Consider the following 25,949-nt stretch of genomic DNA (forward strand, 5'->3'; position numbering starts at 1 on the left):
AAACACATTAAAAGTATAAATTCTGTATTTTAATGTAAGTTATATATGAACATATATTAATATAAAACGGCCTCATACTATTCAACACGATTAATGCTGTGCAAAACAGCTATAATTTCTTAGCTTTTTCTAAGGCTATACTTTGGACTATACTTACTAGTATATAATTTCTTTGGACTATAGTAGTAAGCAAATCACGTTTCATGCTAATAACATTCCATTTCGCGACAAGTTTAACTGTTATTTGGAAGACAACCAACAAACCTTTGTCTCCGAGAACATTTTTCTTTAACGGAGGAAAAAAAAAAATTGAAATTTTTTCATAAATATTTAATTTATATTATTAAAGGATAATAATACATTACGGCTATTTTTCACTTTTTTGTTTGACTCTTTTTTGTCTATGCTGAATTATTACATGAAAATAAATAGCGTTTTTACCGAAATGAAAGAATGAATGTTATTCACCGGTTTAAAAAGGCGAAAGGTGAAAATTTCATTCTTCTTTTCAGCGACATACTTCATCTTGAATTATTCACAGTGCCGGCTCTACCGACGGTGCAAAACGTGCATTTACACTGGGCGGCAAGTTTTTTTGGGGGGCGGCAAAGTTAGCATAAACTATACGAAAAATAAGGGCGAAGGGGCAGCAAATTTCCTACGGCAGCCGTGATCATTCAAAACTTACTGAGACCATTTCATATAAGTCCAGTGGTATTTTAATAGCGAAAACGTGGGTCATAGTTGATTAGATTTATTTTAAACAGCGGAAATATCTTCTCTGATTAAAGTGCCAGGATTTTGTGATATAGATGCTTCCTACATTCGCAAAGAACTATAAATGGATCAGATAGTGTTGCAGTTTTACAATATTCTGATACATAAATAGTTTAAGTTCACAAAACGTCTTTAACGTACAAATTTGATTTATAAGTTTCAAATTTACTCGAGCAATTTTACCGTACTAAAAATTATCACTTCAAATTTGTTGTTTTTTATGCATGGTAATTGAAGTTTCTTATACGCGTGAAGGTCGATTATGAGTTTGAAGATGCTTCGTTGAAATAACTGTAATTACTGTTAAACTAGAACGAATAAATGAAAAAAAAAATAATTTGGGACTGCTTAGAACAGTTTGTTTGGAACACAAACGAACAAGTGTTATGTCAGTTTGAGTGTGTGTAAAACAAATTTCCAAGATTTGAGGTAATTCCAAGACCTTGAGCTCCCTTTGATATTATCTCAGTGTCATTTGAAAGCCCTTAAAGTTTATTCGGGTCGTATTTGAGCGACTTGAACCTAGATTTTTCCAACCAGAGAGCATCGAGTAAACTATGAAGTCCCTGAAACTACCCAAACCAAAATAAAATATGAAAATTCTTATTTACTGAACTTGTTTTAAAAATATTTCTTAAAGAACTCGTGGTTATCAGTAACGTGGTATTCTTAAATTCTCATAATACTTTTAATTTCATTTTTTTTATACTCATTCCTAAATTTTCATTGCGAAGTTTTCATTTTCGAATAATAAAAGTATTTAATATTCGAAATGATAATCTTTCACCATTATAACCTCAATCAAAACTATTTCTATTAATTTTGCATGACGAATCTCGGTGATAATATCACTATAGTAATATTAGGATGTTTATTCTTACTAGTAAGGATTAAACGATCGAGGTAATTCGAATATAAACCAAATTTAAAAATAAGACTGCACAATTTTTAGTATGAATGCGTCTTATAAAGAAATAATTTCAAAATAACTCTCTCGTCTGAAATTTACAGATTAGGAGAAACTGGATCTGCTCTTGACACTATAATTCATCTGAATTGTTCTGAAGGAAGTACAGTAAATTAAAGTAAATGTAAAACATTTTGTGAAACTGCGAAAATGCTGATGCATTGAAACAACTGTTATAAGAATGCAGCTAAATGTGCTCATCACAACTCTACTTTAAAAAAGCTTCCACAACTTGACTTTCCTGTAAATTGCGAAGCCATCGTTAATTAATTTGCAGTGCAGCAAACGTAGCCAAATATCCTTCATGCGTTAATTCGCTGCAGTGACTTGGAAATCACTTTAACAAACTGTGTGCTCCACAATTTGTCACTGCTTTCTCTATGAATAACAAAAATTAATATTTTAATGTTTCTGTGTAATTTAATTATTTTTTTCTTATTATATATGAAAATATCGCTTGAGGTATTCATATGCATGAGAAGTTCATAAAGTGGATTCCCGAAGAATTAAAAACAAGCTACTATTTTATTATTATAGTACTGGAAAGAAATGTTTGGTTTGCTAAAATAAACACTTAAAAAGGATTAAAATAGATGCAACTGAAAGGAACGCTTAGCATTGATTGACAGTGATTAAACGATTTCAGAGAAACTAAGGAATTTGGGGCATGCCGGAGTTATTCCGATAATTTAAGCTCCGGCTTACGCTTGCAAGAGTCAGAGCAAAGCAATACACTGATAGCAACTATGCACTCGTTATAAGCATCTCCAAACCCGGAAAGAATCCCGACGTTCTTTTTTTTTAATACGAATATAACAACAGAAGTTCTTAGCCCCTGGTACTCGAGGTAGGCTACAGTTCGATAAATTGAAACCCGTGATAGAGAACCAGACCTGTACTTTCTACATAAATACATTTCGATAAATAGTTGAAGTAATTATCGAAGACTGACTAAATTGCAATATATGTCCTACTTCCCTTGGATCTCATTCAACAGACAGCCCATTCACCCCTCTCCAAAGCAAAATAGCTAGTCCTCACATAGCCTTGATCCTCGCACTCTCGCTGAATTTTCGGGAATGATGCCGGTTCCCTTACCCAGTTACTCATATAAAGAAACACAGTTTAGGAGTATCTGACCATCATGCACACTTCTATACATCAATAACTATAAACCCAAACCTATTTATTCTCATTTCTTCAAGATTTCTAGGCGGTATCCTGTTATACGCGTTTCCAATGTCCAGCAGTATCCCTGTTTATCCATTATCATTATCCACCCAGCCGTTATTTAAATATGAAAAAGAATAAATTACCTAGGCTTGACCTGTCTTTCAGGAACCAATGCTATCTCAATACAGTACCCTATCCACCATTCAGAATTTGGCCGTTATCCAAATTCTGAATGGTGGAACCTTGGACCTGCTCTTTTCCTAAGGTGCTGATCAGTCAGTGATTTGCTACTCGCTTCTTGGGCTTCCTTTATGGAATGGAAATATTTTCAACCTACCTGTGTTGAGACGAAATCGAATCGAGGCCACTGCCAATTCCCTAACATAATGTCTTAGTATCCGAACTAATTATAAACCCTAAATCCACAGCTGTATTCACATGAAGATCTTGTAAGATCATATGCGTCTATTTCCACATCAGCTTCTGTCATCTTTTATTGGTCAATATTTCCATCCCAAATGATACTGAGTGATTACTTTGAAAAAGTGTAATTCAAGTATTTTCGTCTGCTTCACCGACTCTCCTATCTTCAGCAGTCATCAAGTCTCATAGTGAAAAATTCTTTCTAAGACTCTCGTTAGCTCGCTCAGCAAATTTCATCTGGAGATCGGATTTTTCCTTCCTCACTCTTCTAATATTTCTTTATACTGATCATGAATTTTCTTATGATTTTGCTTTTTAAATTTCTCCACAAATGTCTTTTCTTTGTGCAGCTACTCAAACAGTTAAACCACATTTCCTATGCATTTGCAGCGTCTCTCTGAGAAAACTAAGGGAGAGTTGCAAGTAATTGAAATAAACAGCGTATACGACTACCGTGCAAATTATGTGATGTTATTTGAATATTTTGCCTTCCCTCCCACCATCCCACTTTGGAAAATATTGCACATATGCAGCACGTAATTCAAGAATTAAATTATTTTGTATATTGTACAGTTATGTATGAAAAAGATAGAACGATATAAAGACGACCACTTGCCGAAAAATTGCGTAAAATAATTTTAAAATATCACAAAAAGTATTTCTTACACAATATTTTGTTTGATTGTTGAAATGAGAAACTATATTTGAAAATTATTTGAATTGGAATAATTTTTTTTTTCCTTAAACCACTAGAAAAATGTAAATGACTGCTTGTGAAGAATCTACCTGGAAGTAACGAATAATTGTTTTTTTTTTTTTACTTTTTACACCAGCAGTGTGGAACTATAAACTAGTTTCTGTTTCATAATAGCTTGGCTGCGTAATAATAAAGGTTTTGTTGCATTAAAAAGAGCATGGAAACAAATATTAACTTTTTATTGTATGATGGCGCTAAGAATAAAACAATGTTTACTGCCTATGAAGTAAGCGAGTTTTTTTGTTTTTTTTCAAATGCCATTAATGTTGACGTGTGTAAAACGTTTTCTTTTGTTCTCTTCAATATTATCGACATTGTGGAAGAATAAAGATGTTTTTATGCTCAGAATTATGTACTGCTACTGTTCTGCATATGCAATACCTTGAAATATTTTAACTGCATGTCACAACTTCTTAAAACATTCTAGAGAAGCGGACGAAGAATAAAATGGTTTATCTAAGTGATTTTTTAATAATGAATCCTATTAACATTAAAAACGAATCGGGAGATGATTTTTTAATGTAACTTAAAGTGGTTAGTTTATTATGAGGAGGGTCCATTAGCAGATTGTCAACAGTGAATGCATTCAAAATATTACTGTAGATACAAAACAGACCTGATTAAGTCGTACTGAGTACATTCCTTGGAATTAATAACATTTCTCTGTTAGTTCTGAAAGTTCATTTAATTAGAATTATGACAGAAGCAACTAACTGTGTACATACATTACTGTTATTCTTAGTCAAAGTCGTCGGTTATGTCTATCCCCGGTACGTATTTTAATAATCAATTATTTCTAGAGATCTTTTATATTTCTATCTGTTCACTAATTGCATTTCGTGTCACTGAGTTTCTTTTATTGCGTACGCATCAAATCTTTGACATAAACATGGAAACAAATTGAAAAAAAAAAAGAAAAGAAAAATAAATTAATGTGAACATTCTTTCTTTCCATCGTAAAAATATTAATTAAGATTGAAGCCTTTAGTCAAGTAATGGATATTGCTGGACGCATGTTTGAAGCAGTTAGTTATAGAAGCAAGCAACCTGTCTACATTTCCGTGCAACAGCGTTCTGCATCGACAAATGTTATGCGGTATTTATGCTGCTAATAAGATTTTACCTTAAACAGATACTATTTCTTGCCTCTAGACCCAATATTTATCACGGAAGTTGCTGGCACACAATAAGATGTGCTCGCAATGTGTAGCTTTAGTTACTATGATCATTAACTTAATGTACGGGCGAATATACCGATGATGGTGGCCACCTGCACACGTAATTTGCTTCCGCACTTGAGAACATGATAAGGAGACCTTCTCCATTAACAAATCGGCATAGGAGGAAAGCTGATATCTTCGAGTAGAAATATTTCTCCGGAACGACGCTTGATCGCTGCGCCCGTCTGATAAATCTGCTGATATCTAATTTAATGACTCGGAAATTAAAGTAAACTCCCTCTGCCTGAAGTTAGATTGCACGAGTTTCTTACACGCATTACATCTTCTCTAAAAAAAGACATCCAGAAATGAATGCCTACAATGAGACCGATATCAGGTTTCATAATGAGTTTTAAATCACTCGACTCGATTCTTTACGTTGATAAGGAAAGTGTGACGACTTACTACGAAAAAAACACAGATTGCTTGCGGAAAGATTTATTTTTCAATAGGATAATGCTTACTCAATGTTTTACCTGGAAAAAAAGTGGATAATATCAGACAATTCGTATATTGAAGATTTAGTCTATTGAAGAGAGTACTGGATACATTGTTAACCCTCTAGAAATGCAGACAAATGTCAGAATATTGTATTCTATAAACGCCACATTCAGTTTAAATCACAGCGTAATTTAGTCTAGGTTGTAAAACTTTCCAAGTTTATGCAGATGCCAACACTGTCAGAAGCCGAAAGAATCCTCCTATTGCTGTTGCCCATTCTATTCAATCACTGTGTCAATAAAGACTAGTTAACCAATTATAAACAACCCCCAACACACACACACACACACACACACACACACACACACACACACACACACACACACACACACACACACACATACACACACACTATTAATTTCTTTAAGTTGAGACAACGGATGAATAAAAGATGTATAAATAATTAACTCCACGTTCAATTTTTAGCTGCACCACTACAACTTGCTCAAAATGATCTCCTATTGTCACGTGATCAATGTCTATTTTAATTAAAAGTACCGGGAATGCTCACTGAAATTGCTTTCCGTCCTCATTTACTTGGCTTCTTTGCATGTTCTTTTTGCATTTCAGGCGCAATATCTGAAAAAAAAATCACTTTTGCTAATTTAAGAAGTAGGCCAGAGATCACCCTCAACTATACATGGACAACGACATGAGCAAACATTCAACATAAGAAAGATTTCTTCCAAATCGAATGGGCATTTTCTTCGGGGAGACTACAGCATGACAAATTATCAGATCTTAAGAAGTTGAGAGGGAAAAAATAAGCAATGCATTCTTATTAAATTTTACCTTAAGGTGAAGTTGTTTTTTTTTTTTTTTTTTCGCGAATGCGAATTTCAAAGAAAGGAAAAAATCCATTTAAGATGGATGTAATTAATGGCTGCTTCAACTCAAGTCGTTGTGGAGGGATGTGTTTAGGATGATGTACTAAGTTGCTCGTATTATTAAAAGATACCGTATTAAGACTATAACTCTTCGAGAAACGTGACTTCCTTCTCGGACGCTTGCGCTCCGTACTATGCGGTTGTAACATAAAGCCTTGCATGTGTAGATTTAAAGGCTATCGTCGAAAAATTAGCTAATCTTAGATTCATTCTCTACAAGAAGTATATGTACATTCTCTTAAACGATATCCATTCAGTAAGAATAAATACTAATAAGAAAAGTCAAAATGTATCGAAGCTATTAAATGAACATCTTAGATAGAACTGATTATTCGTCTTAAATGGTTTTATTTAAAGAAGTGTTTTAATAAGAATATAAGGGATACACAAGAATAATCATCCTTCTGTCTCATGTATCGATAAGAATTCAGTTCTGTGTAATTTTTTCACTGTGAAATATTTTAGCAAAAGTTGCGTTATGTTCAAAATTTTATCGTCCTATACGGAACTTATAGGGCGACAAAATCTTTTCTCTTATGAGCAGCACGATCAACTTCGTTTAGACCCCACAACAGTTTCTCTTTTTCCATGTTTTATATATTTCAGGTTACACACCATCTACAAAGTATTTCACTTTCCATTCGTTTTACTACCAGAATGTAAAAGGGGATATCATGAGTTAGTCATATAAGAGTGCAGCTGGGACTTTTTTAAGCAAATTTTTTTTTTATTACCAGCTTTCTTGTTGAATTTGCTTGAAGGTTGATAAATGCCTTAAGTCTTGCTCGCTTCTAGAATTTGTTCAAGAGGCCGCTAGTAATTGGTGGTTCTTTTTATTAAAAAGTATTAAAATGTTTAATAAAATGTTTTATTAAAATGTATAATAAATAAATGCCATAACAGATTTAATAATTGTGTTCGTGCTGTATACATACACTGACTATGATGATGAAAATATCGAAACTCTGACAGTTCCACAGATAATGCTCACATTTGTCTTGGTGGCAGTAAAACGCTTCTAGTTTATACTAGAAGTATAAAACAGGTAGTATAAAACAGTCTAGTTAACACGTGAAATGATGAGGTTACCAGCTGAGAATTTTTCCAGGTATTAATTTTCGTTCCTCTTAGAAAAATAAAGAAAAAATTATAATTTAGCAGTCCATCGTTTATGACTGCAAAATTTCCATTTAACAGTCATAAACGAGGATCGAAGGATCGAAGAGATAAAACTTATTTAACATTACTCATTATTAGTAATTACTTCCCACTTTAGAGGTAATTGATTGGAAGAATCGACTCATTTTTTGTGTGAAACCCATCTGCTGAGGGCATTCAAAAACATCTGCTGAGGTAAAATCCGAGGTAAAATCTGCTGAGGGCATTCATTCGTTGGGGAGCGTATGCTATCCACTCAGGCAGCCAGTGAGAGCAAGGTATATAATAAATATAATATAATAAATGATCGTCATCATGCATTTCAAGGATTTATGCTTTGAATAGCCTGTTCCGGTCTCAGAAATCGTTGAATCTCTTTAGAGAACGTCATGGTTTCATTTTCCTAATGGTTTGTAATTCGAGGCTTGTTTTGGTAAATCTTTCTGTTTTCATTCCTTCAACGTGTTTCATCCATCTATGTTTACACACACACACGAGTCTCTCTGTATATCAGTAGTTATGAACAGTCGTTCAACAATGCCTCACTACTTTAAACCAAGGTATCGCCTACTCGTAATGTCTGCATCTCACATACGCGCGCGTTGTTTTTAACGAATTCCTCTACCAAACAGATTCAACGGTCTTTATTATCTGTTTTTTTTATTCGTTCTTTTTTTCCTTAACGTTAAAAGGCCTGATACTTTATTCACTACCTTGGCTACTTATATTACACTGTGTACCTGATGAGCTAGAGAATTAAATTGTAAGAAATGATTAAAAATACGCATATGATCTCAAGCTCGTTAATTTTAATGAGCATGTTAACACACCACATCATGAAGTAAGCGTTAATAAATCTGTTCATCCCATTGAACTTTGAAAGGAATAAGCAACCTTTGCACAAAAGATCAGTAACATTCCCAATCTTTCAGATGCAATTAATAAATTTTTCCTTCTAATTTTTCCTTAAAAAAAAACATTCAAGACACAGGCGAGAACTCGCCACACCAATCGAAATCATAACAAGTACCACACATATTTATATATGAAGTTTTCAGGAAAATAGGGAGAGATTAAAATAACTCAATTCTTAATACTAAAGATATAGTCGGATAATCAATACATAAAACCATGCATTTTCTACGATATATGAGATGTATCGAAATTTATAACTATATAAACGCATGTAATCGAATTTCAATCAATAAGGAGAGGAGGAAATTATTAGTGTTTATATTCAAATTGAAAGCGCAATGAGAAAACGTGCTGACTACCTCTAATAATGCAACTTAGAATGCGAGAGATATTTCTAATAAATTCTGGACCTGCCTCCCTGAGTTCAATGAAGGTCACATCTCCAGAATACTCAATGAATAACAAATGTTTTTGAGAGATAAGTCATCCCTCTTTCTCTTTCCGATTGCTTTGCCACATCAATGTTAAGAGCTGCTTGCATACAAGATGAGTGCACTACAACACGTTCCCCTTTACAGCTCTCCTTGTAGAGAAACGGCAAACTCATCACTGCTTCTTCTTGGAAATCTGGCATCCACACGGTGAAGGAATCTCACAACACAGGCAAACTAAACCGTCTAATAACACATGTTCTTTTCTAGTCGCTAAGGTTACCATTACTAGTGACCTTAGCGACTAGAATGACCTTGGAATTTTCTTGAAGCTATACTAGTGCCGGTAAAATATGGGGTTCAACACTAACCCCTTATACTGACCTCGATTTCTAATATTAACAAGTCCTGCTTCAGCGTTACTAAGAATTCATTTTAGGGATGTTTGACTTCCATTTCTTCTTATGGCATCCATTAACCTCAGTATGTGATGACTATCATTTTCTTACCCCCTTAAGATTTTTTTTTTTTTTGTTGTTAAACCCAACTAACCTCTGCCTTGATGTTGGGGAATCTCATTCTGTGGCAACCACATGAGAGAAGTCTTTTGTCAGCTGTATTTACTAAATCCATACTCTCCGCTTACACTTACTCTGTTTTAAAGTACTGAAAGTATTAAGGAACTGAGAGCATAGAATATCGAAATGAAAAAACATGGAAAGAGAAATGAAACCTCAAATAACTGAATCCTCACTACAAATGAAATCCCACTGACCTACCCACAGCTGTAGTGTGTTCATTTGTCTTCGATCCCAGAATGATGATGTGAGAAAGATTTTCACAGATGTGTAAGGCAAGCAGTATCCCTTCCTCCTTGCAGCAGAAGAAAAGCATGTCATTTCAGGTGTTACACACTCTACTCCTGTTGCTAAATCAAACATTTGACATTCATTTATGGGTGTTCAAAATAATCTCCATTACACCTTATCACTGATGCCTAATTTGGATAAGTTATGCCAGCAAGCGTTTTATTTTATACGCTTGATAAATCGGATCACTTCTGCAGACACTTCAGCAATGGTACTGGTGGTTATTTCAATTTAAGATCCATATAAAGACTTTCGGTTGGGGGCGGGGGTATTCGACGAGTAAGATTCTTCCTTAAGTGTGAAACCACACGACGTTTTCAAATTTTTAGTTTTACTAATTTTTTACATAGCACTCCGTAGGAATGCACTCAACCTCGGTGATAGCGAAAGGTATAGGTAGGTCCAAGTGTCACAGCATTTGGAAATCGAGTGATAGTCATCTGGAATCGAAAAGGAGTTGGATTATTTTTTATTTTATTTTATTATTATTTTTTTTTTGAATTGCTATTTCTTAAATTAAACAAGAGGTATTTTGCTAGGTAGACAAATTTTTCTTAAATTTCCTAAGCAATGTAATTGATAGGCTTAATTCATACTTTTGCAAATTCGTGTTTTCATTGATTCATCAGTCGAATCTTTAGTGAATTATCGAAGCATATTGGACGAATTTATTACTTCAAATGAAAGGCAAGAAGACAAGCACAGCCATACATTAAGTCTTTCTTCTTCACCCCCCCCCCCCCACCACGTATCAATGAAGTTTGGTTTACGTCTCTACTGCAGATCAAGCTGGAATTGGATCGTAAATAAAGCAGACAGCCTTGATTTAGTGCGAGCACATGTTACTTAAAGAACTCCGTTTACGGGGCAAATGGATGGATCCCGTCCCTTCATAAATCTCTCCCAGGGATCTAGGGGAGATTAACGGTGGTGTTCATGGAAGTTAAACGAAAATGTTCTTTTGACTTTTACCGCATCCGTAAATAGATGCTAACGGCATTTCATGTAATCCTCCGCATAACTGCCGGATGGTAGATGTAAAAATATACACAGCAATCCTTTCAGCGTCCTTGGGGTTTGTTTTTAGTTACAGAGCTTTTCTAAACAACAGCTTTCCACTACATCCTAACTTCAGCTAAACAGGACAAGTCATCATTGCATGAGGAAATTTCAGAATTTTTGATATTAAATCTATAAGCCGTTAATACTCATCATTGAGTGATCAAATCTCTCAAGTATCATTGTGGAAAATTTACCATCATAAGTTTATAAACACTGCGCACTATACAATATAACTATTGCATTCTAGCCGGGAAATTTCACTGAATTTTTTTATTCAAGTTATAACTTATATATTTTTTTAATTATCATCTGTTAATTCTATCATGCGAGTTATAAATACTCAGTTTTAACAGGGACAATTAATTTAATCAATTGATATAATGAAGCGGCTACGCCCTGCATTATAATTGCTGGATGGTGAATGTAAAAATATACCCAGCAATCCTTTCAATGTGCGATTTAATTCAAATGAACTTGCAGAATCCTATTGCAAATTTAAAGCAATAATTTTGTTAAAACGGTACTGTCAAAAGGATTACGAAATATTTAAAGGATCTGTACATTCAACTTCAAACACGAAAATAATAAAATTCAATTTCTGCGATATTAGTTTGTTAGTTTTCAGTACGAATCAAGAAATAAATGCTGTAACAATGAAGGTATCAAATATACAAACACAAACAACACCTGTATTTGCATGTTAACTTATCCTTTTACGGTGTTAAAGCTATCCAATCGACATCCATAAGGAATGTCGCTTTAATTTCAAAGAAAACTTTGATTAGGAAAAATAAACATCGCTGGCTTCCAATCCATTTGAGACACGAAATCACTTTTGTGTCTCGGAATGGGAAATCCCAGAAACGCATTGTTTTATAACTGAAACAAACCAGCTTCAGCCCAATGTCTATTCTATTCCCGCTAGTGGGGGTAGCTATATGCTACCATACTAGGGAAATGACTATGAGCAAGGTGGTTTCCCGTTGCCTTCTTCGCCGTACTATATCCTATGACTGTATCTTGTGTGTTCACGGGCCGGTTTGCCTGCTTGCGGAATGAAAAACCCCAGATAAACTGATAGAAAAAACCCTGCTGTCTACGCCCAAGACCGGCTAACTTGGCTGTGGCTGAGGAATTCGTCGACGGAAATCGATCCTAGGATACTTCTTCCCCAGGCATATGGTTGCGAAGCGCATAGCCGCTAGGCTAACCACGCGGACCTTCAGCCCACAAAAAACAGAAATAATACACCATAGTGAAGTGGCCATGCTGTCACGAATCTATGCAAGAGAACCAAAATATAATGAGTTCTTCCATGTGTCGAACCCATGAGAGAAGTAATTTTTTTTCTGTATAGAAGTTATAATCGTAAATTAAATGGTTGCGAAAGGAGAAATGCAAATAACAAGACGATTAATTAGATTTGGAATATTGCTCAAGAGTGACCAAAACATGTGGTCGGCTAAAGAACTGGAGCACACTCACCCGGTAAAAAAATTCCTTCCAACTTTGAATTTGATTGCCTTATCTGAAGCGAAGATTTCTTCCATACGCAAGAAAAAAGTGAAACTCAATCTTTTTGAATTAAACGAAGGTCAAATATTTCATTTTAGCATAGCCCACTCCATTGATGCGAAGTTACTAAGCTCTATATACCAGTCTCCCAGCGAGAACTATGTTTGCTTAAACTTGGATAAAGGATTACAAAAGAATAATTTGTTAGCAAGTTTAATTCCATTTCTTGCAGCTAATGAACAACTGCTAACATCTCCAGTGTGTTGGTGCCAAAATGTGGTTTTTCTAGAATCTTATCTACTTTGGTAAACGCATATTTTTTGAATTACGCAGGACTCGCCAATGTCCTCGCTTTTTCATTCTTTGGTCACGATTTCCTCCAAATTTACGTTCTAATAAATTTCAATTTGTTGATCAAAACGATTTTTCTCTCAATCAAACAACTTATTGAAAGGAAGTGCTGCTTGGGAATACTATGGAATTATTAATATCACCATTAGGAGCGGATATAGTATATTACATCTTCATAATAACAAGGCTGTATCTGTTTCGGCGATTTAATAAATTCCTTTTGCTAATATTCGCATTTTTACTGAACGTAACGTTTGATAGATAGCTAAGCGACGTTTTGTCTGTAAGCCACAGAGCAGAAGGTGGTGGAGTCTCATGAACACAGCCTGCCGACTGAAAAATGTCCAGTCATCAAGACTGAATATTTGGCTAGCCAATCTCATGGCCAATCCCACGAACCTATCCACTACCCTCACTAACTCGCGTTAGATGAGGGGTCACTGTTTCCTATAAGGGAAACAGTTAGTGGTTCAGTAAGAGCGCGAGCTCTTTTCGTCCAACGTAATAATTAAAAAAAAATTAAAAAAAGACTTCCAATGGCGTACTAATGTACTATAGGTCCATCTTTCATACTTTACAAAGATATTGAAAAACTCAGAATATTTACAGGCGTCCAAATGAAAAATTGGTGAGCTATAAAATTCTACTGTAATCGGCCTTCAGAATCCACCTTCCTGTGTGACCGAATATGAAAATACCAAACTAAAAGGTCTTACAAATAAACGTATGAGAATAAAGGAATCAGTGACAGAACTAAGTATTTACAATACCCGTTTGTAAAAAACAAAAAAAAAACATTTTTGTTCTGTAGTACGCGGTATGCCTCTCAGTTGTGAACGCGTTTCGTTCAAAAAAACGTCTGGAGGTCATAGATAATATATCCTGTACGTCATCTTAAAATGCTTCCGTGATTTTAGTTGCATTTCGAAGACATTACGATTAATTCGTTACCTGACGAAGTCGAGTGTCAGAATCAAATGTTTGAATCTGAAATGTAATCAATTCCTTCAATGGGATCCAGTGCACTTTCAATGAACTTGACATGATGCTGAAAGAGATACCCGAAACTTACATGAAATCCGAGTATCAGTTTGAGAATAATTCGATAGTGGAAAAAAAAAATCAAGACATTCTTTGGGTCAGATTATTGAAATACAGGGGCATTAAACTGCAGGCAGCTGAGGGAGATCCATTCTGCGACTTGCGCTGATCAGATTCCAGCACTAACGTATGATGAATACTTGTCTGTGCAAATCTACATCTAAGTTTTGTATTCATCATAGTTGCTGTAAGTGGTCCAGGAGGCTTGATACCTTGGGACGCCTTGTTTGAGACATTAGCTTCATGTTACCTGTGATTCATCTCTGGGGCTTCTTTTATCTGAAGCACCAGCAATGTACTACAAAGTAACACTACTGGCGAGGGGGACCGGGAAGGCTGTCTCAATCCCTCACTTTCATTGACCTAACATCAGCTTATGACACAGTTTGGATCAGGGGTCAGTCTGGATCAAAAAAATATAGGAAATATTATAAGGAGCAAAAAACTTTCCAGCTTTTTGAATTCATTCTCTCCAACAGAATTATCCGGGTCCATATTGGCGGAAAAAAGAGTAGGCCTAGTTCTTCACAACAGTCTCCCAAAGGACTCTATGTTATCCTCTTTACTTTTTAACATATACGTGTACGACGTACCAGCTCAAGCAAGTATATGTACGCTGATGACCTAGCGATCCTACATCAATCTACCTCCTTTGCCAATCTGGAATCAACCTTGAACACGGACCTGAACATTCTGGAAACGTACTTCAAGTAGTGGTACTTGAAGCCAAATCTAACAAAAACTGTGTCTACAATATTTCACCTGAACAATGCAGAGGCGAATCGAGACCTCAGCCTTTCTTTCTGTGGAAAAATTTTAGAACACCCGAAATACCTTGGAGTGATCTTGGACAGAAGCCTAACCTATAAAAGGCACATCACCAAAGTTAAAACGAGAAACAATATCATTTCAAGGCTTGCTGGAACAACCTGAGGTTGTGGTGCAGAAGTCCTAAAGTCGTCTGCACTAGCCCTCGCATTCTCTGCAACAGAATATTGTGCCCCTGTCTGGGAAAGAAGTGCACACACTAGCATTATAGACACTCAGCTAAACTCTACCATGCGCACAATTAGTGGGACAGTGAGAAACACCCCTCTCTCCAGGCTGCCTGTCCTATCTAACACTGCTCCACCAAACATAAGGAGAAGACAATCCTCGATTAAAGAATTTAATAAAGCAATGAGCAACCCACTCCTGCCCCTGCACCAGACGCTCATAATCCACCTAGTCTGCGAGTAAAATCTAGAAAGCCTTTCTGGTCCATGGACGAACTCTCTTCAGCTGCCTTGCCATCAACACCTGACATGCGGAGAGGATACTGGTCCAACAATCTCCCAACAAACGGCTTCCTGGTAGAAGATCCCTGTGCTCCCCAGCCTGGTTTTTCTCTTCCTAGGAAGATTTGGTCATCAATCAACAGGATCAGAACTAACACCAGGGCAGATGTGGCTGACTACTACATAAATGGAGGCTGTTAGATCACCCTTATTGTGATTGTTTTCCCGTGGCTCAGACGATTACTCATATTGTGAAAGACTGCCCAAGGCGCCAATTTCACCGTGGTTTTCTACAGGACACCACAATGTGACAGATGAGGCCTTGGATTAGCTTTCCAGACTGGACATTGACCTGTAGTTGTTCTGTATTCCTTTTGCCATAAGAATAAATAAATAAAATAAATCTAAGTGAAACATTGACTGAGTAAACATGTTAAGAAATTTAAAAAGCCTTTTAGACATGTTCAGTGGCTTTTGAATTCTCTCATGCAAGCCTATCGGAATACAGGCCATGACTAAGCAGATTGCTTCCACTTGAGAATTTTTGTGCAGTTGAATTTACTCCGTAAATTGGATTCAGCGATACTATTGTAAGCCTTGTGATGTCTTTCATACTCATACTTTGAAGATCAGAGATATCCGCTGGAATTTTTTTAATACGCTGCATTAGAAAATACAACAGCTGTTGTCTGATGACTACACAACACACGTTTTCTGAGTAGTTCATCTTCCTCTAATGAGGATAAAAATGCAATACACTGCTAAGAAAACCAAGAAAGTCATTTGGATTAGCATATCATTTACGATTGGACCGAAGAAAGACATTAAATCAAAACACTGAGAAAGTTGAGGAAGTATTCTTTTAAGCTGTACTTCAAGTTTACTTCCAACAAACAGCTCTTCGACTAACAAGAAAAGATAGCTATTGTGGAATTGTTCTTATTGTAAAGCCCAAACGCCGCCATTACAAACAGCCACAAAACAGCTAAAGTTGGATATTGTATAAACGTATAATTTAAATAAATGTAAGTATTTTTAGAACTATTTATTCAGTTTGACTTTGCCAAAAAAGTTTGTAAAGCAACAGTACACTGGTGAGGATACAGCAGTACAGTGGACTAAGGTTTTTATTAGTGTTATATCAGGAGCGAATATTCCAGGTGTGCGGTGCTCATCCACCGAAAAGCAATATCACCGATATTATATTGTTGCATTTATTCCTGTTTAGACTCCCCCAATTGTTTCCAGACTTCGTGAGATTCCTAAAAGTAAACACAATATAATAATGCTTCATGTAGAGTACACTTTTCGACGCGTAAACATTGCATCACATTCGCGTTAATAGCCCGGGTGTGCGTTCAAAATGCATACACCTTTGAGCCCTTTCATCATACGTATTGATCGCGCAGTGGGTCAAATGCTTAGCGCTCTAGTAGTTTTAAATTGCTTAGAAGGCGAGGCAGAGTTAACTCTGAGACAATAGCACCTAAATGCTGTCATTGGTTATTGTGTCAACCGATGTAATTGAACATTGTCATTTGTCATGAGTTGCCCTTTTTGTTTTCATCTGTTGTTTTGCATGCGAAGTGTGAACTGTCGTGGTAGGCAAGGTACGTATAAATTTTCGATACATTTATAACATTTTTGACCATATTTACAATGGTAAACAGTACTGTAGTGGAAAGAGGTGAGCCTCGTCCTCCTGTTCCAAATTTTACACCTTTGAGTAATTCCAATGTACCAACCAATTATAGCAATTTCCTTCATTATTGCTTTCTAATATACAGTATCTTAAAACAAATACATTTTCTCCCGCTCTGAGCCGATTTGGTTAAAATTAATTGATAAATGAAAAGTATTCAAAGTTATCGTACAATTAATTGCATTGCACCAATCAAGTTGAGCACTGATGCGTTAGCCACTCTTAAAACTTTCATACATTGATAAAAATGTAATCATGCGGTTTGATTGCCGGTTTGAATCCAGCCATGTACATAACAATTGTTTTTTTTTTAATTTTCTTTAATTGAATTAATATCTGGGGTTGTCATTTGAACGACAATAGTCACAATTAACTGTTTACGTAGTCAGAATAACTGATGAGCATAAAAGGTTTTTTTAAAAAAGTCACATTACATCAAACGAATATACCGGAACAAGACAGGAAAATCAAGGGGGGGAGATTTTTAACTAGGAATTGCAGTTACGTACAGAGCAATTTTATTTAAGAATATTAATGTCATACTTCGTATCTGAGTGTGCTTACTCACCACTTAGCCTTGTTTAAAAAACAGATTTATGATGGTTTTCAGTTTTGTTTCATTAGTAAGACCTGGGTTCGAAACCAGTGTAGGACGCAAACAAAGTGAGATTTTCTACTTATTAGCTAAAATTGAAACTATGAAAAAAAAAATGGAATTTCTAGTACTTTGTTCACAGAAAGTTTAAACCTCCTTTCTGTTTGTTCGCACTGATGCCTTCCTGTTTCTAACTGTGACTTCCTTCTCCACTTCTCCATTTCTTGATATTGTCCATTCCACTACAAATGTTTTACGTTTGCATTCCCACTGGTGTCCAAATGCTAAGGACGAACTACATTTTTACCTGTATATGAAAAATATTTTCATCATTACAACCAGATGTAGACGTAAATTTATTGCCAGCATACTAATAAATTATATTACAAAAAAATGTGTATATTTCGTAAAACTTAACTTGAAATACGTTTTTGGCAGAAGTTACTAAATTCTTAAGGAGGTACTTAAGGAATTAAAGTAAAGTGCTTATATAAAACTGTGCGGAGAGATATTTCAATACGGAATATGTCCACCGCCAACTGCAATCCAGCTCTCACAACATCGCACCATGCTTAGCACCAAACGATTCAGGAGATCTGGAAGCAAAATGTCCATTCCACCTTCAGAGCAAGGATAAGTTCTTGTTGGTTTTCTGGTGCGGAGCAAAAATGTTGATCCAATAAGGAGACATTAAAGGGAGTATTTGATAACGTCGCTCCACCTACGAGAGGTTATATGCTAACCTATAATACATTTTATATACAGTGTACGCGCTAATGATTTTTGAAGTTGCATATATATATTTATATACAAGCATATTTCAGCTGAAATATGCGTATATGTAAATACATTTTCAGCATATTTCAGCTGAATATTTCAGCTGGTATTTCATATGGATCAGCTGATATTTTCAAACCACTACAGGGTGAAGGACTCTCCCATTGAGAGAGGGTTGTGCGTACTTCTTTCATGATGACCCAGTCCATCTTGGGAGAGTGTATACATATTACTATGAATGAATGTATGAAGGTGGAAGACAATCACAAACAGCCATGCCTAGGCGGGATTCGAACCCGCAGCCTCTTGGCTGGAGAGCGAATACGCTAACCATTCGGCCAAAAACCATTCGCTAACCATTCGTGAAAAAAACATTCTCGCCGGGGAATCGACTATAATACCGAGTAATTTCCTAAGGGAACTGCGGTTGGAGTGAAATGAATACAATTCATCGTTATAACCGTGGAATTCTTATATAAAAATCATTTTGCTCTGACCATTACCGAACCTGGTGTATAATTCATAGCACCTTAACGTTTCTTACACCATTCGCTAACTCATATAGGGAGATATATATCGAGCATACACGTGAGAGAAATTTATATATTTATATATCTCAGATATCTATCAGCAGTTATCAGTTTTCTGAACTAAAGATCAGGAAATTAATATTTTAATTAAAGCCATTTAACGTTTTTTTTTTTTTTTTTTTTTTTTTTTTGAACTGACATTGAATTGTACTTTCATGAGAAGCCGTCTTGCTTCCTTTTGGTTAAATATTTGTTTTGACATACACCAACTGTTTTAATCTTTATAAAACTAGGTAGGTATTTGATCAAGAGTGGACGGATGTAGACGAGAGGCTCTCCGTTTCAGTGCCGCATTGTTTCGCATGGAATGTATCGTGTTGTCAGTGGCATATTGCTAGATACGCGCAAAGTGGACATTAGTAATTATTTGGCGTAAATCATCTCCTTTCAAACTACTGAAATCTGATTGTAAAATAGAGAAGGATGCACGTGACTATAAAACTGATTAGTAAAGCTATACGGCAGTGAGGGTTCGTATTTCACATGAACATTCCTACGGCATTTCTTAGCGGCGAACAAGCAAGAAAGCTAATGATACCATCCTGACTCGTACAAAAGCAAGTGTAAATTTTGCTGTCGTCACATCATCCGTGTACTGCCTAAGGAACGCAATCGCGTATAGAAAATCACGGAGTATCAAAGAGGGTGTTGACATGAGATCATCTCCACCCCCATCCCATCGCGTACACAACACACACTCGACGCCTGCGGATGTTTGGCAAGGTTCGATGCACCGTAATAGTATTTAATTCGATAACAGCCATCGAGTTTAATTTTCGTGTTTCGAAGATGAAAGACCTTCTGAGACCCAACTGCGACCTTCCAGGAGTCGTGTCGCTTTTCTTGAAACAAACAAAACGACGACAGTTACGTTCTACCATCGAGATTAATATCGATGTCAAGTCTAGTCATTGTATGTTTTCTAGTGACAGCTCTGTGCTCGCGAGAATTAAACGTGTTTATCGCGCAGGACGATAATGAGTGGAAATTATATTGAATTCTAGAAATGTTTTTGATGGCGGTTGGAAATGCGCGTGCCGTTGCTGCTTTCAATATATACCGTGATATACAATAATTGCTTTATTGCAATGATTGCGTTTCCTTTGCTGACAAGATGCTTCCAACAGATAAATAAACCTCGCACTTGACAAGCGATTCTACAGTAAATAAATTGTAGTATAAATTACGGTTACGAAAAACTAAGGCAAACACGAATCCATCCACAGAAGAAGAAATGACGAAAATCTATTCATAAAGCTGAAATAAAATGTTGCATTTAATGAGTCGAAGAAAAACGGATGGAAATAAATGCCAACCCCTATGGGTGCCTTATTAGGGCTCATAACAGTAAGTGTCACAGACCGCGTGCTCTTTCCTGGGCTACTTTCAGCAACTGGTCTGGAGAAACGATTCTGTCACCTACAGTATAAAGGTAAAAGATCTATCTAAGAATATTTATTCTAGCAAAAGGGCGGCAACTATACCGTTTAGTCCATTGGAATCGTAAGCTGACCCTAACGCTTGAAATCAGGAAACTTTATTCGAGTTAATTCTATTTTAATGTTCACCAATTAAATTCTTGCACACTGAAGTAAAATTCTAACATCACATGAATTAATTATCTTGGTATTCGGTTGATATTCTGAATTATTTCTAAAGTAAACGTAATTTTTATTATTCGTTTTTTCATATTTCTCAAGTAAACTATTAATTTTATGTATTCCCCCCACCCCTCCAGAGCAATAGATATGATTCTTTCAAATTATGTATTCGATTTTTGGTGTGCGCTTGGCAGCAACTTTAAAATGTTACACGATTTGAAAGTATAATATTTTCGAGATGTTATCTTTCTCTTAAAGATCAGAATAAGCTCACGTTTTTCAAGATGAAATGGTGGATTGCGCGAGCGCATGTGTTATCAATCTCGTTCCTTTGCTGTAAAGGTTAAACCAATTCTTTGCCTTAACTTTTTAATGCAACCGTAAAAAGTAAAAAAAAAAAAAATGCAAAGGAATATTTCTCGAGCTCGCGCACGTATAGTTATACTGCACACCAGCGCAGATGCATTGTAATTGTGGTTTTAAAGCAAAGCAAAAAAACTGCCTTATTCTTCTTCGGTATTTTAAAGACATTCTTTATGGAAAAGGTTTGTTTTCTTTAAGATTTGATTCTCAAGCCAATATGTTTCGAAAACGTAGAAAATGTTAGAATTAAAAATGCATACTTTCAATTTTAAATACCGTTTTTGCAGGGGACTTTATTGCATAGCACCCCTCTTCAACGTCACCAAGATTTCTGCACTTTCACAGAAAAAGTCACGCTCTTCCATATTTAAACGAAATATCTTGAAATCTCCATAAATATTGACAGTTTATACTCTCATTCCTGCATGATCAGATTTAGCCAGTAACAGAATGGATTTTTCTATATATATTGTTAAGACTAATTTTCATTCAAGCTCGTGCCACTCGCGTTTTAGAATTCCGTCTTTCCTGTAAAATATGTAACACTCAAATGATTTTCTTCTGCTGGTGCTTATTTTTAAAAAGTAAGCAGTTATTTCAGAAAATCTGTTAAATAACTACGCTAAAATATTTTAAATATAAATTCAATTTTCTCTTCCCTGTTATTAGATGGGAAATGTCCTAAAAATCTTAGAAATTCGTTTTGGCTAGCATTTGTCTGATGCACCAATTTCGTGCCACTGATTTTGTGTGTGTGTGTATTTAGTACAAATACTTATATTTGATATATATATATATATATATATATATATATATATATCCCTCACAGCAATAATACACACAGGGAGATGAAATTCATTTCTCGCCTTAAGATAATCAGAACCATCTTCATACCCACAGCAGGTTTTGAACATCACAGGCTGTTTATTGGAGTAGTACAGGCCAATACCTCTCAGGCAACTTGGGTGCGTTATGTATACTTACAAGTAGGTGAGGACTGAAAATCCAGACGAGTATGCCAGCGATATTTAAATTGGTACCTTTGTCTAATTTCGAGGACAAAGGAACTCGGATTCAAATCAATTGGAGAAGATGCTGAATAAATCAATCGTCAAATTCACTCCCAACATACAATTATGTTTAATTGAATTTTCTCATCTTAACAGATTTAAATAAACGAGCGAAGACGCTGGTACTCATTGCTCAGTTTTTTATTCCCAATGACGCACCGACGTGCATTCAAAGGAAGCGCTCACAGCTGTGACCTGCTTAATACGTTCGTCAGATGACTGCTGCAACAAATTAATGCTAGCTCATATCAAGTGCTAATCGAATAACATACGGCCAACAGCTTGTACGAGATTACGTATGTGAATCCTATGAATGTGCCGGAAATTAAAGCAAGCAGTTGTTCCTTAGTTCCTCAATCTTCAATGTCTCATAATTAGAAGGAACACGTTTAAGGAAATGATTAACGAATTTGATAACATTTTGTTTATTTGGTTATTAGAGTAATAACGAATTTATTCTAGTTTAACCAGAAGTCCTGAAATTTTATAGAATATCTTTCCTCCAGCATTTGTGAAATATTTTGAATGTGATATTTGTTCTTATGGCCTAATCATGACTGACTTCTTGCATAACATAACACTTCAGGCTCCTTAAGTTTAAAAGCTATACATATTGAAAAGAAAGCAGAGCATCTCAATTCCAAAATCACTTAATATCCCATAAATTCATTAAAAATTAAATCCCCCACATAATAATTTCATTTGAATTCACATTCAACAAGAAAAGAATTCTTATTTATTTTGAACAAAAGATCTATTCAAAATTTAGGCTAGAGTGAGAAGCTATGAATAAAACAGACGATATGAAGCTGGCAATGCTCAGTAAATAAATTGCAAATAAATTGCACTTATAAGTAAATAAATTGCAAATTTATTTACTTATAAGTGCGTGTGTTCTTCCTGTCGGTTTCGCGGGAAAGAAGAAGCTACTTCCTTATTAAACTGGTCAATCACATTCAATTGAGGAGGAAATGAATAATTACTTAAATAAATGCATGATTACTTAATTTTATTACTTATTACTAGTAATCAACAATCTTCTATTCTCGAAGTTATGCACTAAACCCCCTTTGGATCCCATGTTGCATCTTGTCATAAATGAAGTATCATTGAAAATTCTGCCCCGCCAACATGATTACGTTTCCTACCAGTGTTGAAAGTATCTGTTCATCAGCTTGGTAGGCAGTTCAAAATTTGAAAATGAAGGATTTTAAAGTTCGTTAATAAAATTATTCTTTAAAAGTGGCCTTGATGTACATCTTATGTGGCAGTGGAACAATTTTGTGTGCGTTGTGCGTGGGGTTTCCTACTTTTAACCGAAAGCTTACTAAGCAGATATTTTTTCTCGTTTGAATACGGGTTAGTTTCATATGCAGATGAGAGTATCCACGTACGAAGAAGCTCGAAAATACACAACATATAGAGAAACACTTAATGATAAACCAATTAAGGCTTCGAGATGCAATCTCAAATCAAAGTTCCTAATGTGGGAGGTACGTGCATCCATTGCACTCTTAAGCAGTCATAATAACTAAAGTGCTCAAATTCTGTTGGTGGCTAATACGAGTAATAAGACAAATCTTATTTGTCACTAGGCACACTTCTGCAATTGTGAAGAAATCTTTTCTAGAAGAAATCTTTTCGTAAGTCATACGACTTACGAAACTTGTCGGGTTATTTTTTATTCTTATTTATCGTAATAAACATGTGGTCCAATTACCGGAATCTTTCTTATGAATTGATAAACCACAGAAATCTTCGTATACAATTTGTAGCTACGTTATGTCCATATACTTCCATACATTGACTTGTCTCATTCTAATTATTGCTGGGAAAAATAACTAACAATCGAAATACTGCGGTTATTTACAATGATCCTAGCACTGTGCATCTCAAAAATGATCAGGAAAGTTTCTTCCATCCACTAGGGACATAATTCACGACTTTTTTATTCAGAATACAGTAAGAGAAATACTGATGCCCGAATATCATGGAAGGAGATTCACTCCAATAAATGCATCGAGCTATGTTGAATAATATGTCTGTGTCAAAACCTAATGCTGAGGAATAGCCACCCTAGTAAGAAATTGGGGGAAAAGTCATCAGGAAAAGCAAGACGGATTAATCTTCAACAAACATCACAAAAATCGACTGAAGGTTCCTCATTCATCGCTCAGTTTTCTTCTTGCAGTGGAGAAATGATGAACATAGCAGAAAGATAATGATTGGTTCCTGTTGTCAGGTAAGGAGAGAGAGAGAAGTCAAGACTGTTATTTTGAATTTCCCAGATACCAGTCTAAGAATCTTAGCTAAAACAATAAAGAATGCCTTAGAATACTTGGAAATATGACATCATATCATCACACAGCAGAGATATCTCAAACAGGAAGAGACTCGAGACAACCCGTCATGCTTATGCAAATCAACTGGAACTTCTTACAGTGATCGTGTTATCAAATATGAAGAAGAACAATATAAAAAGGGCCTTAGGATTTATTGCAGACTTATGTTTCAGCTTGTAAGGGGAAATTTAAAGTCAACAGGAAGAACAGTTTCAGTGAACGTAACGAAATACTCATTAACTGACCGATATTGGTTTATTCAGCAACCGGATAAGCATCAGTTATCAATTCCATAAAAATAAATCTGAATAATTTCAAATTATCCTATCTAGTCCCATTTTGTCTTACGAGCATCAAACTCAGAATGCGATTAGTATAAATGCCTAATCACGAGGATTTGAATATAATCAGCAAGCAGTTTGTGGAGGAAATTTAAAAACAGTTTGCTGAAGTTTATTTTGGTTCAGGCACAACAGCTGACTCAATATTTCCTTCGCTAATTATCAATTTCCTGTGCGCAGTGCGATACGATTCGCATCATTTGCCAAACATATGCGTGTTATGGAGTTAAATACCCCGATAATGCATTAGAGGAGAATATTATACTGAAGTGAGAGATGTTAGCAGATGTAAAGCACTACACTAAAAGATTTAAGCCAATGTGTTAAGTGAGCCTCCGTAGGCATAGATGAAGCCCTTAGGTCGGAAGGACCTACGTTCGATTCCCGTTAATTACGTGAGAAACCTTTATCTGGTCTCTTTCGACTAAAAGGTAAGTTAGCCGGTCTCATACGGACGTAGTGGAGAGAATTTTCTCACCAGGAAACCCGGGTTTTTCGTCTCCCAGAACAGGCAAACCGGTCCCATGAACACACGCTACTACAGTCAAAAATACATTCCCCGCCAGTCAGCGGCAGGCCGGCCGGGGATTGTACTAACAAAGTCGTATCTATGTAACACGCGGAACCTGCAGTGGAAGCGGGAAAAACGCGCAGAGGAAGAAGCGAATGTGTCACGTTTACTATTCCGCCATCGTCTAATGGAAGTGTGTTCTGATTAATAAAAATTAAAAAAACGGACAGCTTTGGTCACACAACAGACAAACGACATCGGCAACAGCATTTCGAACTTTTTTTTAGATCGGCTGAGATTGCAATTATCACGCAGACTCCCCAAGATGACTATGGAAGTGCCTGTAAAATAGTAATAATAAAACGTTCCTTCGCCACATTACTAGAAGTAACCTTGAACCAGGCACCATTAGCTTCTTTTTCACGATGTTACACTACTTCATTTATCACAAAGTGTACTCGTCCACAGCACAAACCTTAATTTTATAACTTTCAGTGAAAAGAATGAAAATTGAACAGGCATACCACATTGCTTCAAATAATCCCCTCTCGCAAATATAAGTGGGTTCAAAATTACACCGTTTTATGACCAATGCGGCATCGTATATGTTATTTTGGATTGTAACTTATATGGATATTGACTTGACGTTGAAACACGGATTTATCGCTCTTGA

Source organism: Typopeltis vanoorti, chromosome 16 (genome assembly GCF_054136105.1).
Source record: "Typopeltis vanoorti isolate ZY-2024b chromosome 16, IOZ_Tvanoo_1.0, whole genome shotgun sequence".
NCBI lineage: Eukaryota > Metazoa > Arthropoda > Arachnida > Uropygi > Thelyphonidae > Typopeltis > Typopeltis vanoorti.